The sequence below is a fragment of the Lissotriton helveticus genome, chromosome 8 (assembly GCF_964261635.1).
Source record: "Lissotriton helveticus chromosome 8, aLisHel1.1, whole genome shotgun sequence".
Classification (NCBI taxonomy): Eukaryota; Metazoa; Chordata; class Amphibia; order Caudata; family Salamandridae; genus Lissotriton; species Lissotriton helveticus.
The window spans coordinates 1,085,902,309-1,085,914,049 of record NC_136069.1 but is presented as its reverse complement, the minus strand read 5'-3'; the positions used below and the strand labels follow the sequence as shown (position 1 = coordinate 1,085,914,049).

The window sequence follows — 11,741 nt, the reverse complement described above, 5'->3', positions numbered from 1 at the left end:
AGGTGAGCTGCAAAGATTTTCTCCAGTATCAAAACTACTTCTCCTTGCTCCATCTATTACTTTCTCTCTCTCACACTTTCAATGTCTTTCTTTCTCTCTTTCTCTCTCACTCTTCCTCTCTCCCACACTGTTTTTCTTTCTCTTTTCAAGTTAAGAACCCTGCTGTCTACACTGCAGATAAATAAATCAAGGCTGAATTTAACATTGTCAGCGGTATAGATCCAAACCAGAATTCAAGTTGTAACATCTGCTAGATGCAGTGTTTGCAAAAGGTAAGCAGAGCGACCTAGGTGCCCAAGGCCTCCAATTAAACGTGGTGCAAACAAATATTGTCTTGCATAATGACGTGATCTCTCACCTCATTCTGTCTCATCTTTGAATCATTTTAAAGACCTGCTGGACCATACTGTAGATCTGAGCCAGCAGGCACTTCCCTACAGACACTTCTTTAGTGTGGGCCTACGAGAGGGGTTAGATGCATAAGGCACACTGCACATGTGCGAATAAGCAATATTGCCAAGTGTTATGTTAATTTGTGATCTTTGACCTCATTCAGTCACATCTCTGTCTCATTTTAAATACCATCTATACCATAAGATAGGCCTAAGCCTTAGACCAGCGCTGCCCTACAGACTCCTGTTGAGGGTGATTCTGCAGGAGGGGTGGGGGACACTACCCTGAGTGTGCATGTGATATAAAAACGATCTTGCCTTCCGTAATGATGGAATCTCTCACCTCATTCAAACACATCGAACTAATTTTAAGGACTTATGTTTCATTTTTGTTTTGCAGGTTACCTACGCTGCTACCACTGGAGTCCATCTCACGTTTAGTTTATTATACCGTTATGATAAAGTGACGTTACAATTTATTTATTTCTGTTTTAATAAAGGATAACTAAAAAACAAAAAATAACTGAGTGTATACGTCTTCTGTTTTTGACAACATTTGACTATTATTTAGTGTGATAATCCTCTGCTTGGAGAAGATTTTAAAATTAAAACTATTTAACATTACAGTGCACCTACAAAAAATAATGTAAGTAACTCTTAGGCACATAAATCCTGAGTAATTATACAACTACGAGAGTTCTATGAGTGTATCACTTTATAACAGCTTAAGTACTGATTACAAAACAAATAAGGCACTGCCTAGCACCACTGAGGCTTCGGAGACTGCCGAGGCACACCTTGCATATAAAAATGCAGACTTAAGTTGATTCGAACTCCTCGAACAATTAGTAAATAATTCTCAGGAAGGTGGCCGTCTCCTAGAGTACAAAACTTCTCTGTACCCTTCCGCGCCCAATTCACATGTAACATTAACACAGTACTTGGGGGCATATTTACTGGAAAGCCGTTAAAATTAGGGCTGGGTGTAGTTTAAGTAGCGCAACTGCGCACACTACGCAGAATTTTGGAAAAATGTGTGGAAAACGAGGGCAAGTCTTGAGGGTCCGTGTGCCCAGGACAGGGGTCCCTCGTGCCTAGGCAGGTTCCCCGATCTCCCAGGACTGGCTGGGTTGGAAAGCAGGGACCGGCCCCGGAGCCTGAGTTTGAGAGCCCCTATCCAGCGGCCTGCCAAGAGTCCATCTGCCCGGGACAAGGGTCCCTGGTGCAGAGACCTGAAGACCTGCAAGACTCCATGGGTCCGGGCAGTCCTCCCCAGGGCGGCTGGGCCGCAGGAGAGCTTGTGGGCCTCCCCATTCCTGAGGCCCAGCGTGGGGTTTCGAGGCCCCCTGAGCCCTGCAGACCCAGGGCCCTGCAGCCCGAGCCCTGCAGCCCCGGAGCCTTGCAAGGGCAGGCAGTAGCATTCCTGTGAAGGCTTGGGGCAGGCAGATTGGCCCTATTTCTGTTCTGCCCATCTGGTCGCACCTTTCCCCTCGGCCATCTGGTCGCATGTAATGCTTTCCAATGGGGCGACCAGATGGCCGGGCTTGTCTGGAAGTCCCGATGAGTGGACATTCACCTCCCCGATCCCAGTGAGGGCTCCATGAGGTCGGGTGCCTCTGTGCCCTGGGTCCCCACCGTCACTCGGTGTGCGCGGGTTCTCAGAAAGAGGGGTAGCCTTCCTCCAGATTAGATGGGGCAGGGTATGCCGGGACACCCCTCCCGGGCTGGCCGTACTTTGCCAGTGACCAGATGGGCTATGCTGGGACAACACCTCTCCTCCGTCCGGGCTCCATGGGTCCCGGGCAGTCCTCCTCTGGGCATCCGGCCTGAGAACTCCAGTGGTCCTACCCATGCCTGAGGCCCAGTTTAGGGTTACAGAGCCCCCCTGGGCCCTGCAGCGCTGAAGACGTGCAGCCCCAGAGCCCTGCAGCCCCGGAGTCCTGCAAGGGCATGCGGGAGCCCTCCTGTGAAGGCTCTTGGGCAGGCAGATTGGCGCTATTTCGGTCCCAGCCATCTGGTCGCACCTTTCCTCTCAGCCATCTGGTCGCACGCAGTACTTTCCAATGGGGCAACCAGATGGTTGGGGTTCCCTGGAAGTCCAGATGAGGGGCCATTCACCTCCCCAATCCCAGTGAGGGCTCAAGGAGGTCAGGCGCTTCCACGCCTTCCTCCGGATTACTAGGGGCAGGGTATGCTGGGACACCCCTTCCGGGCTGGTGGTTCTCTGCCGGTGACCAGATGGGCTATGTTGAGACAAAACCTCTCCTCTGTCAGGGGGGCTCCAGCCCACGGTGTGGCAAAGTGTCCGGGACAGGTTCCATGGGTATCGGGCAGTCTTTCCCCAGGCGTTCAGGCCCGAGAGCTCGGTGGTCCTCCCTGTGCCTGAGGCCCAGCGTGGGGTTTCAGAGCCCCCCTGAGACCTGCAGCCCAGAGCCCTGCAGCCCCGAAGCCCTGCAGACCCGGAGCCCTGCAGCCCTGCAGCCCTGCAGCCCTGCAGCCCCGGAGCCCTGCAAGGGGAGGCAGGAGCCCTCCTATGGAGGCTCGGGGCAGGCAGATTGGGGCTATTTCGGTCCCGGCCTTCTGGTCGCGCCTTTCCCCTCGGCCATCTAGTCGCACGCAATGCTTTCCTATGGGCCGACCAGATGGCCGGGCTTTCCTGGAAGTCCCAATGAGGGGCCATACGCCTCCCCGATCCCAGCGAGGGCTCCAGGAGGTCAGGTGCCCCCACACCCTGTGTCCCCTCCGTCACTCGGTGCGTGTGGTTCCCGAGAAAGAGGGGTAGCCTTCCTCCGGATTACTAGGGGCAGGGTATGCCGTGACAACCCTCCAGGGCTGGCAGTTCTCTGCCGGGACCAGATGGGCTATGCACGGACAACACTACCCTAGGTGTCCGGGTCTTCCTCCTTGTCCTGGTAAAGTGCCGGGGATGGGCTCCATGGTTCCCGGGCAGTCATCTCCCTGGGCGTCCAGGCCCAAGAGCTCTGGTGGTCCTCCACATGCCTAAGGCCCAGCCGGGGTCTCCGAGTCCCCCAGGAAGCAGAGCGCCCGAGCCCTGTGTGGGCAGGCGGGAGCCCTACCATGAAGGCTGGGGGGGAGGGCAGATGGGAGTCCTTTCGATCCCGGCCACCTGGTTGCACCTTTCCCCTTGGCCATCTGGTCGCACCCAATGCTTTCCTATGGGGCAACCAGATGGTGGGGCTTCCCTGGAAGTCCCGATGAGGGGCCATTTGCCTCCCCAATCCCTGCAAGGTCTCCAGGAGGTAGGGCACATTCGCGTCTAGGGTCCCCTCAGTCTTACGGTGTGCGCAACTTACCAGAAAGGGGAGTAGCCTTCCTCCGGATTACTAGGGACAAGGTGCTCTGGGACCCCTCTCCGCCTCGCGGTCCTCAGCCGGCAGCTGGATGGCCAAGGATGCAGCCCAAGCCCTGGGTCCATCCCTGGGCCTGCAGCATGGCAGGCTGCCCTGGATGGGGTCCGACCGGCCCATGGAGCCTCCCCTGACGAGCTGGGTCCAGGGGCCGCTGGGTGGGTGGCCTCCCCACCCCAGGCTCTGTCCTTGGTCCTGCTGTATGGCAGTGTACGGCGGACCTGGTGAGGCTCCCCCTGCGCCTCTGGGCCTGGGAGCACTGGCTTTATCCAGGGGCCCCGCCGGGCCCAGGGTTAGGTGCTCCGGCCCTGGGCCCAGTCCCCTGGCCTACTGCTCTGCTAAAGGCCTGGGACTGGGTTCCGTTGTGCTTGGGTAGCCTCCCCTTCCTTAGGTGGGTTCAGGATCTCCATCCGGGGCCCCTGAGCGCCCCAGGGAGGCAGGCCTCCCCACCGCGGGCTCCGTCCTCGGTCCTGCCTAATGGCAGGGTGCCAGGGACAGGGTCCAGAGGGCCCGGGTAGGTGTTCCATGCACCTCCAGGCTTGGGAGCCCCAGCTCGGTCCAGGGGCACCGCCAGTCCTAGGGTCAAGTGCTCCGGCCCTGGGCCCTGTCCCCCAGCCTGCCGCACGGCCAAAGGCCCGGGGAGGCGTTCTGTTGTGCATGGGGTGCCTCTCCTTGCTTGGCTGGGTTCAGGAGCTCCATCTGGGTGCCCCTGAGGGCCCCAGGGAGGGTGGCCTCCCTACCCCAGGCTCCGTCCTTCGTCCTGCTGTGTGGCAGGGTGCCCGGGATGGTGTCCGGCCGGCCTGTGGAGGCTTTCCCTGCGCCTCTGGACCTGGGAGACCTGGCTGGGACCAGGGGCCCCGCCAGGCCCCAGGTCGGGTGCTCCAGCAAGGGCCCTGTCCCCAGCCTGCCGTGCTACCAAAGGCCCACCACGGGGTTCCGTTGCTCCCGAGGAGCCTCCCCTTCCTTGGGTGGGTTCAGGATCTCCATCCGGAGCCCCTGAGGGCCCCAGGGAGGCAGGCCTCCCCACCCCGGGCTCCGTCCTCGGTCCTGCTGTGTGGCAAGGTGCCAGGAATGGTGTCCGGCAGGCTCAGGGAGGCTTCCCCTGCGCCTCTGGGCCTGGGAGCCCTGGCTTGGTCCTGGGGCCCGCCCGGCCCCGGGTCAGGTGCTCCGGCCCTGGGCACCACCCCCCAGCCTGCTGCTCCACCAAGGGCCCAGGACAGGGTTCCGTCAGTCCAGTGCAGGCCTCCCCTGCTTGGCAAGGTGTCCAGGGGCCCTGTGTCAGAGGGCCAGTCAAGTCCACCTCACAGCCTCTAAGGCTGGGGCCCAGCTGGGGCCCTGGGCCTCTGGTCCCGCATGCCCCGGCGACCACTTACTCTTTCATTGGGGCATAGAGTGACCAGATGGCTTCCCTTTCGTTCCCGGCCATCTGGTCGCACCTTTACCCTCGGGCATCTGGTCACACCGATTCCCTCGGCCATCTGGTCACACCTATCCCCTTGGCCATCTGGTCAGACCGATCCCCTCCGCCATCTGGTCGCACCCAATGCTTTCCTATGGGGCGACCAGATGGCCGGGCTTCCCTTGAAGTCCTGATGAGGGGGCTTTTGCCTCCCGAATCCCTGCAATGTCTCCAGGAGGTCGGGCACGTTCGCACCTAGGGTCCCCTCAGTCTTGCGATGTGCGCAACTTACCAGAAAGGAGAGTAGCCTTCCTCCGGATTACTAGGGACAAGGTGCTCTGGGACCCCTCTTGGCCTAGCGGTCATCAGCCGGCAGCTGGATGGGCCAGAATGCCCCCCAACCCCTTGGTCCGTCCCTGGGCCTGCAGCATGGCAGGCTGCCCTGGATGGGGTCTGGCCGGCCCGGGGAGCCTCCCCTAATGAGCTGGGTCCAAGGGATGCTGGGAGGGTGGCCTCCCCACCCCAGGCTCTGTCCTTGGTCCTGCTGAATGGCAGTGAACGGCAGGCCTTAGGAGGCTCCCCCAGCGCCTCTGGGCCTGGGAGCACTGGCTGTATCCAGGGGCCCCGCCGGACCCCGGGTTAGGAGCTCCGGCCCTGGGCCCAGTCCCCCGGCCTGCTGCACTACTAAAGGCCTGGGATGGGGTTCTGTTGTGCCTGGGGAGCCTCCCCTTGCTTGGGTGGGATCGGGACCTCTGGACGGGGCCCCTGAGGGCCCTGGGGAGGGCGGCCTGCCCACCCCAGGCTCCGTCCTTGGTCCTACTGCATGGCAGGGTACCGGGGACAGTTTCCGGATGGCCCAGGGAGACTTCCCCTGCGCCTCTGGGCCTGGTAGCCGGGTCGGGTGCTTAGGCCCTAGGCCCAGTCTCCTGGCCTGCCACACTGCCAAGGGCCCGGGACGGGGTTCCGTTGTGCCCCGGGAACCTCCCCTTTGGCTGGGTTTGGGAGCTATGGCCGGGTTCCCTGAGGTCCCTGGGGAGGGCGGCCTCCCCATCCCGGACTCTGTCCTAGGTCCTTCCTAATGGTAGTGTGCCCGGGACAGGGTACGGAGGGCCCAGGGAGGTGTCCCATGCACCTCCAGGCTTGGGAGCCCCGGCTCGGTCCAGGGTCACCGCCAGTCCCAGGGTCAAGTGCTCAGGCCCTGGGCCTAGTCCCCCAGCCTGCCGTACTGCCAAAGGCCCGGGGCTGGGTTCTGTTGTGGCTGGGGTGCCACTCCTTGCTTGGCTGGGTTCAGGAACTCCATCCGGGGCCCCTGAGGGCCCCAGGGAGGGTGGCCTCCCCACCCCAGGCTCCGTCCTCGGTCCAGCCATGTGACAGGGTGCCCGGGATGGTGTCCCGCCGGCCTGTGGAGGCTTTCCCTGCACCTCTGGGCCTGGGAGACCTGGCTGGGGCCAGGGGCCCCACCGAGCCCCGGGTCGGGTGCTCCAGCAAGGGCCCTGTCCCCAGTCTGCCGCACTGCCAAAGGCCCAAAACGGGGTTCCATTGTTCCAGAGGAGCCTCCCTTTCCTTGGGTGGGTTCAGGATCTCCATCCGGGGCCCCTGAGGGCCCCAGGGAGGCAGGCCTCCCCACCCCCGGCTCCGTCCTCGGTCCTGCTGTGTGACAGGGTGCCAAGAATGGTGTCCGGCAGGCTCAGGGAGGCTTCTCCTGCGCCTCTGGGCCTGGGAGCCATGGCTGGGTCCAGGGGCCTGCCGAGCCCCGGGTCAGGTGCTCCGGCCCTGGGCACCATCCCCCAGCCTGCTGCTCCACGAAGGGCCCTGGACAGGGTTCCGTCAGTCCAGTGCAGGCCTCCCCTGCTTGGCAAGGTGTCCAGGGGCCCCATGTCGGAGGGCCAGTCGGGCCCCCTCACAGCATCCAAGGCTGGGGCCCAACTGCGGCCCTGGGCCTCCAGTCCCCCATGCCCCGGCGACCACTCACTCTTTCATTGGGGCAGAGAGTGACCAGATGGCTTCCCTTCCGTTCCCGGCCATCTGGTCGCACCTTTACCCTCGGCCATCTGGTCACATCGATTCCCTCGGCCATCGGGTTGCACCTATCCCCTTGGCCATCTGGTCAGACCGGTCCCCTCGGCCATCTGGTCGCACCCAATGCTTTCCTATGGGGTGACCAAATGGCCGAACTTACCTGGAAGTCCCAATGAGGTGCCATTTGCCTCCCTGATCCCAGCGATGGCTCCAGGAGGTCGGGTACTTTTGCGCCTTGGGTCCCCTCTGTCACCTCGTGTGCATGGATTACAAGAAAGGGGGTAATTTTCCTCTGGATTACTAGGGAAAGGGTCTGGCAATTCTGAATAAGGGGAAGGCAGAGCCAGGGACCGCCGCCGGGGCCCCCAGGGGCCAGGGTTCGCACCTGCCTCTCAGCCCCTTGCAGATGGTCCTTTTTCTCAGAGTTTGCTCAGGCAGACCTCTGTGAGTCCCGACGATGCTGAGACGGGGGAAGGCAGCAGCCAGGCCCGCCCGCCGGGGCCCCCAGTAGCCCGGGTACACACCTGCCTCTCAGCCCTTTCCCAATGGTTCTTTTTCTCTGAGGTTTTTTCTTCAGTCAGACCTCCCTGAGGTCCAGCGATGCCGAGATGGGGGAAGGTGGCCCATTCCTGATGGTCCTTTTTCTCCGAGTTTGCTCAGGCAGACCTCCATAAGGTCTGGCGATGCCGAGATGGGGGAAGGCAGAACACGGGCTTCCCGCCGGGGCCCCCAGTGGCCCGGGTAAGCACCTGCCTCTCAGCCCCTTCCCGATGGTCTTTTTTTCTCAGAGTCTGCTAGCCCCGGGAGCAGGCAGACAGGGGATGCTAAGCCAGCATATCCCCCCCTCAGGGTGGCCTGCCAGGGGATGCCCTGGTTGTACTCTGATCGATTGGGCACTCTTGGTCCATTTAGGGATGGACTGCTAGGCCAGCCTCGGCTGTTGTTTCAAGTAAAGATTTTCCACCCTGCATGGACCGTCTGACTAGAGGGCCTGCTGCCTGGCGGGAGGCCCTTTACCCAGCAGAGCAATGGCCGAGTGGCCCCGGCAGCTCGTGCCCACCAGTGATCTGACCCGAGCAGGAGGGGTCCGGTGGCACCAAGCCCTCCGATGCTGCTGCCCAGCAGGTCTGTAGGCAGCCCCCCCACGCCACACTGTCACCCCTCTATGCCCATCACATTTCCACAGCAGCTCGGAACGACTGTTCCGAGGGGTGCTTCCGCTGCCAGGCTCCGGCACCCTTGCGTCTCGCTCAGGCTGCACCTTGGCCTGCCTCTCCCTCCCGGGGGAGATGGCTGGGCCTGCAGGTGCCCATGCAACCGCACCGCTCCACACCCCTCCAGCGAGCCCTCCCGCTTCTTCCCCTGGCAGGCTCCCGAGAGATGGAGAGGTGCGCGAAGGTTGCCGGTGGGGGAGATGGGCACGCTGCTCCCACCCCATCATCAGGTGCGGCTACTTGGTTAATCCTGCCAGTAGCATATGCTTGCCTCAAAGATTAAGCCTTGCACGTGTAAGTACACACGGCTGGTAAAGTGAAACTGTGAATGGCTCATTAATTCAGTTATGGTTCTTTTGATCTCTCCATCTGTTACTTCATTAACTGTGGTAATTCTACAGCTAATACATGCCGACGAGCGCTGACCTCCAGGGATGCATGCATTTAGCAGACCAAGACCAATCCGGGCTCGACCGGCCGTTTTGGTGACTCTGATAACCTCGGGCCGATCTCACGTCCCCGTGACGGCGACAATACATTCGGATGTCTGCCGTATCAGCTTTCGATGGTACTTTCTGTGCCTACCATGGTGACCACGGGTAACATGGAATCAGGGTTCGATTGCGGAGAGGGAGTCTTAGAAACAGCTTCCACATCCGAGGAAGGCAGCAGGCACGCAAAATTACCCACTCCCGACGTTAAATAACAATACAGGACTCTTTCAAGGCCCTGTAATTGGAATGAGTACACTTTAAATCCTTTAACGAGGATCCATTAGAGGACAAGTCTGATGCCAGCAGCCACGGTTACTCCAGTTCCAATAGTGTATATTAAAGTTGCTGCAGTTAAAAAGCTCGTAGTTGGATCTTGGGATCAAGCTTGCGGTCTGCCGCAAAGCGAGCTACCGCCTGTCCCAGCCCTTGCCTCTCGGCGCCCCCTTGATGCTCTTGACTGAGTGTCCTGGAGGTCTGAAGCGTTTACTTTGAAAAAATTAGAGTGTTCAAAGCAGGCCGGTCGCCTGAATACTTCAGCTAGGAATAATGGCATTGGACTCCGGTTCTATTTTGTTGGTTTTCGGAACTGGGGCCATGATTAAGAGGGACGGCCGGGGGCATTCGTATTGTGCCGCTAGATGTGAAATTCTTGGACCAGCACAAGATGAACCAAAGCGAAAGCATTGCCAAGAATGTTTTCATTAATCGAGAACGAAAGTCAGAGGTTCGAATACGATCATATTCCGTTGTAGTTCCAACCATAAACGATGCCGACAAGCGATCCGGCGGTGTTATTCCGATGACCCGCCAAGAAGCTTCCGGGAAACCAAAGTCTTTGGGTTCTGGGGGGTGTATGGTTGCAAAGCTGAAACTTAAAGGAATTGACAGAAGGGCACCACCAGGAGTGGAGCCTGTGGCTTAATTCGACTCAACACGGGAAACCTCACCCGGCCCGACATGGAAAGATTGACAGATTAATAGCTCTTTCTCGATTCTGTGGGTGGTGGTGCATGGCTGTTCTTAGTTGGTGGAGCGATTTGTCTGGTTAATTCCATTAACGAACAAGACTCCTCCATGCTAACTAGTTATGCGATCCCCAGCGGTTGGCGTCCAACTTCTTTGAGAGACAAGTGGCTTTCAGCCACAGGAGATCAAGCAATAACAGGTCTGTGATGCCCTTATATGTCTGGGCTGCATGCACACTACACTGAATGGATCAGCGCGCGTCTACCCGTTGCGGACAGGTACGGGTAACCTGCTGAACGACGTTCGTGATAGGGATTGGGAATTGCAATTATTATATGAACGAGGAATTCCCAGTAAGTGCGGGTCATAAGCTCGCGTTGATTAAGTCCCTGCCCTTTGTACACACCGCCCGTTGCTACTACCGATTGGATGGTTTAGTGAGGTCCTCCGATCTTGACTATCTAGAGGAAGTAAAAGTCATAACAAAGTTTCCGTAGGTGAAATGGCAGAGCGGCCTGAGCGACCGACGGTGCCAGCCCAAAGCCCTCGGCCGCCTGCTGCAAGCATGCACCGTAGGCTCAGGGCCCAGCCCTGCCCTGGTTCACCCCTGTCCTGCGGAGCGGTCGGTGGCTGCATGGGGCACTCGGGTGAAGACCAAGACTTCGGCGGGCCTCTTCCCCCTGCAGTGGGGCCCAACCAATGTGTGAGGGACCGGGTGTGGGGGCAACCCCTGTACCCAGTCCCTCTCCAAGACGGAACCCAAGTTCACCTGGCACAGACCCCCAGCGTGGTCGGGGTTGACCGAATGACAGTTAATCCCCGGGCTGGTACCACCCCTCCCTCGAAAGCCCTGGTGCTGGCTGGGCCCTCCCGCGCCCGAGTCCGGGCCTGGCCCGACCGGGTACCGGGCGACCGAGGAGTGGCACTTCTTGTGTATCAGGGCGGCCTGGAAGAGAAGTGGCCAAGGGACTGTGAGCGGGCCTTGGCTCTTCTCAGTGGAAGGCGTATGGGATGGGAAGCCTCCTGGCTCTTCCCCTCTGGCGCCTCCAACCCGGGCGAGGGTGGTGGTGGGCTGATTGCCAACCTGCCGGCATGGCTCTGGGCCACCTGGGCCACCTGGTGGCAGACGGCAGGCGTGCATGTGGAGCGACCCTCCCTCATTGCCAGGTACCCGGTTTGACCTGGTCACGTGCAACGGAGGCCGAGGGGTTTAAAGACTCATGTGGTCCCTCCCGGTTACCCTGGGAGGGACCGGCAGGAACCCCCTTCCTTCCTTGCACATGGGTGGGTGGATGGGGGGCTCCCGGGCTGAGTGCCTGGCAATGGTTTTTTCTCCCAATGGTGCAGTCTGACTCCCAGAGGGGAAGCCTTGAATGGGGCACCCGGGACGTCTCACCGCGCGGGCAGCGGACAGACAGCGTTGCCTTCCTCCCGCCTCTCTTGCACCCGCAGGTGGGCAAAAGTTTGACGTGTGACGTGACTCTTGGGGGTGGATCACTCGGCTTGCGCATCGATGAAGAACGCAGCTAGCTGCGAGAATTAGTGTGAATTGCAGGACACATTGATCATCGACACTTCAAACGCACCTTGCTGCCTGGGTTCCTCCCGGGGTATGCCTGTCTGAGGGTTGCTTGATCATCAATCGGCTGGGGCAGTCGCAGGGTTAGCTCCACTTCCCCTTCGTCCCCCCACAATGTCAGACCCCCGATTGCCCGTTGCTGGGTCCCTCGCTGGGTCCTGCCGTGGAGGTATGCTGCTGGCGCACCTGTCCCCCGGGAAAGGGGTCCAGCGACCAGTCCGCCCCGGGACCCATCCTGGGGTACCTAACTGCATGCCGCACATGGCTGTCTGTGGTGTCCCACTGGCTGCCCACGCGCTCGCGCCTTGGA

At 60.1% G+C, this 11,741-nt stretch overlaps 1 non-coding gene and 1 pseudogene across 1 annotated transcript; both read left to right on the top strand.

Annotated features, from left to right (window-relative positions):
• Nucleotides 1-8,629: 8,629 nt before the first annotated feature.
• On the top strand, nt 8,630-10,371 carry LOC144774777 (18S ribosomal RNA; annotated as a pseudogene).
• A 959-nt stretch (nt 10,372-11,330) lies between these two features.
• Nucleotides 11,331-11,482, top strand: LOC144774569 (5.8S ribosomal RNA). The gene has a single exon (XR_013600365.1). It is a non-coding gene; the product is annotated as a 5.8S ribosomal RNA (ribosomal RNA).
• The last annotated feature ends 259 nt before the right edge of the window (nt 11,483-11,741 follow it).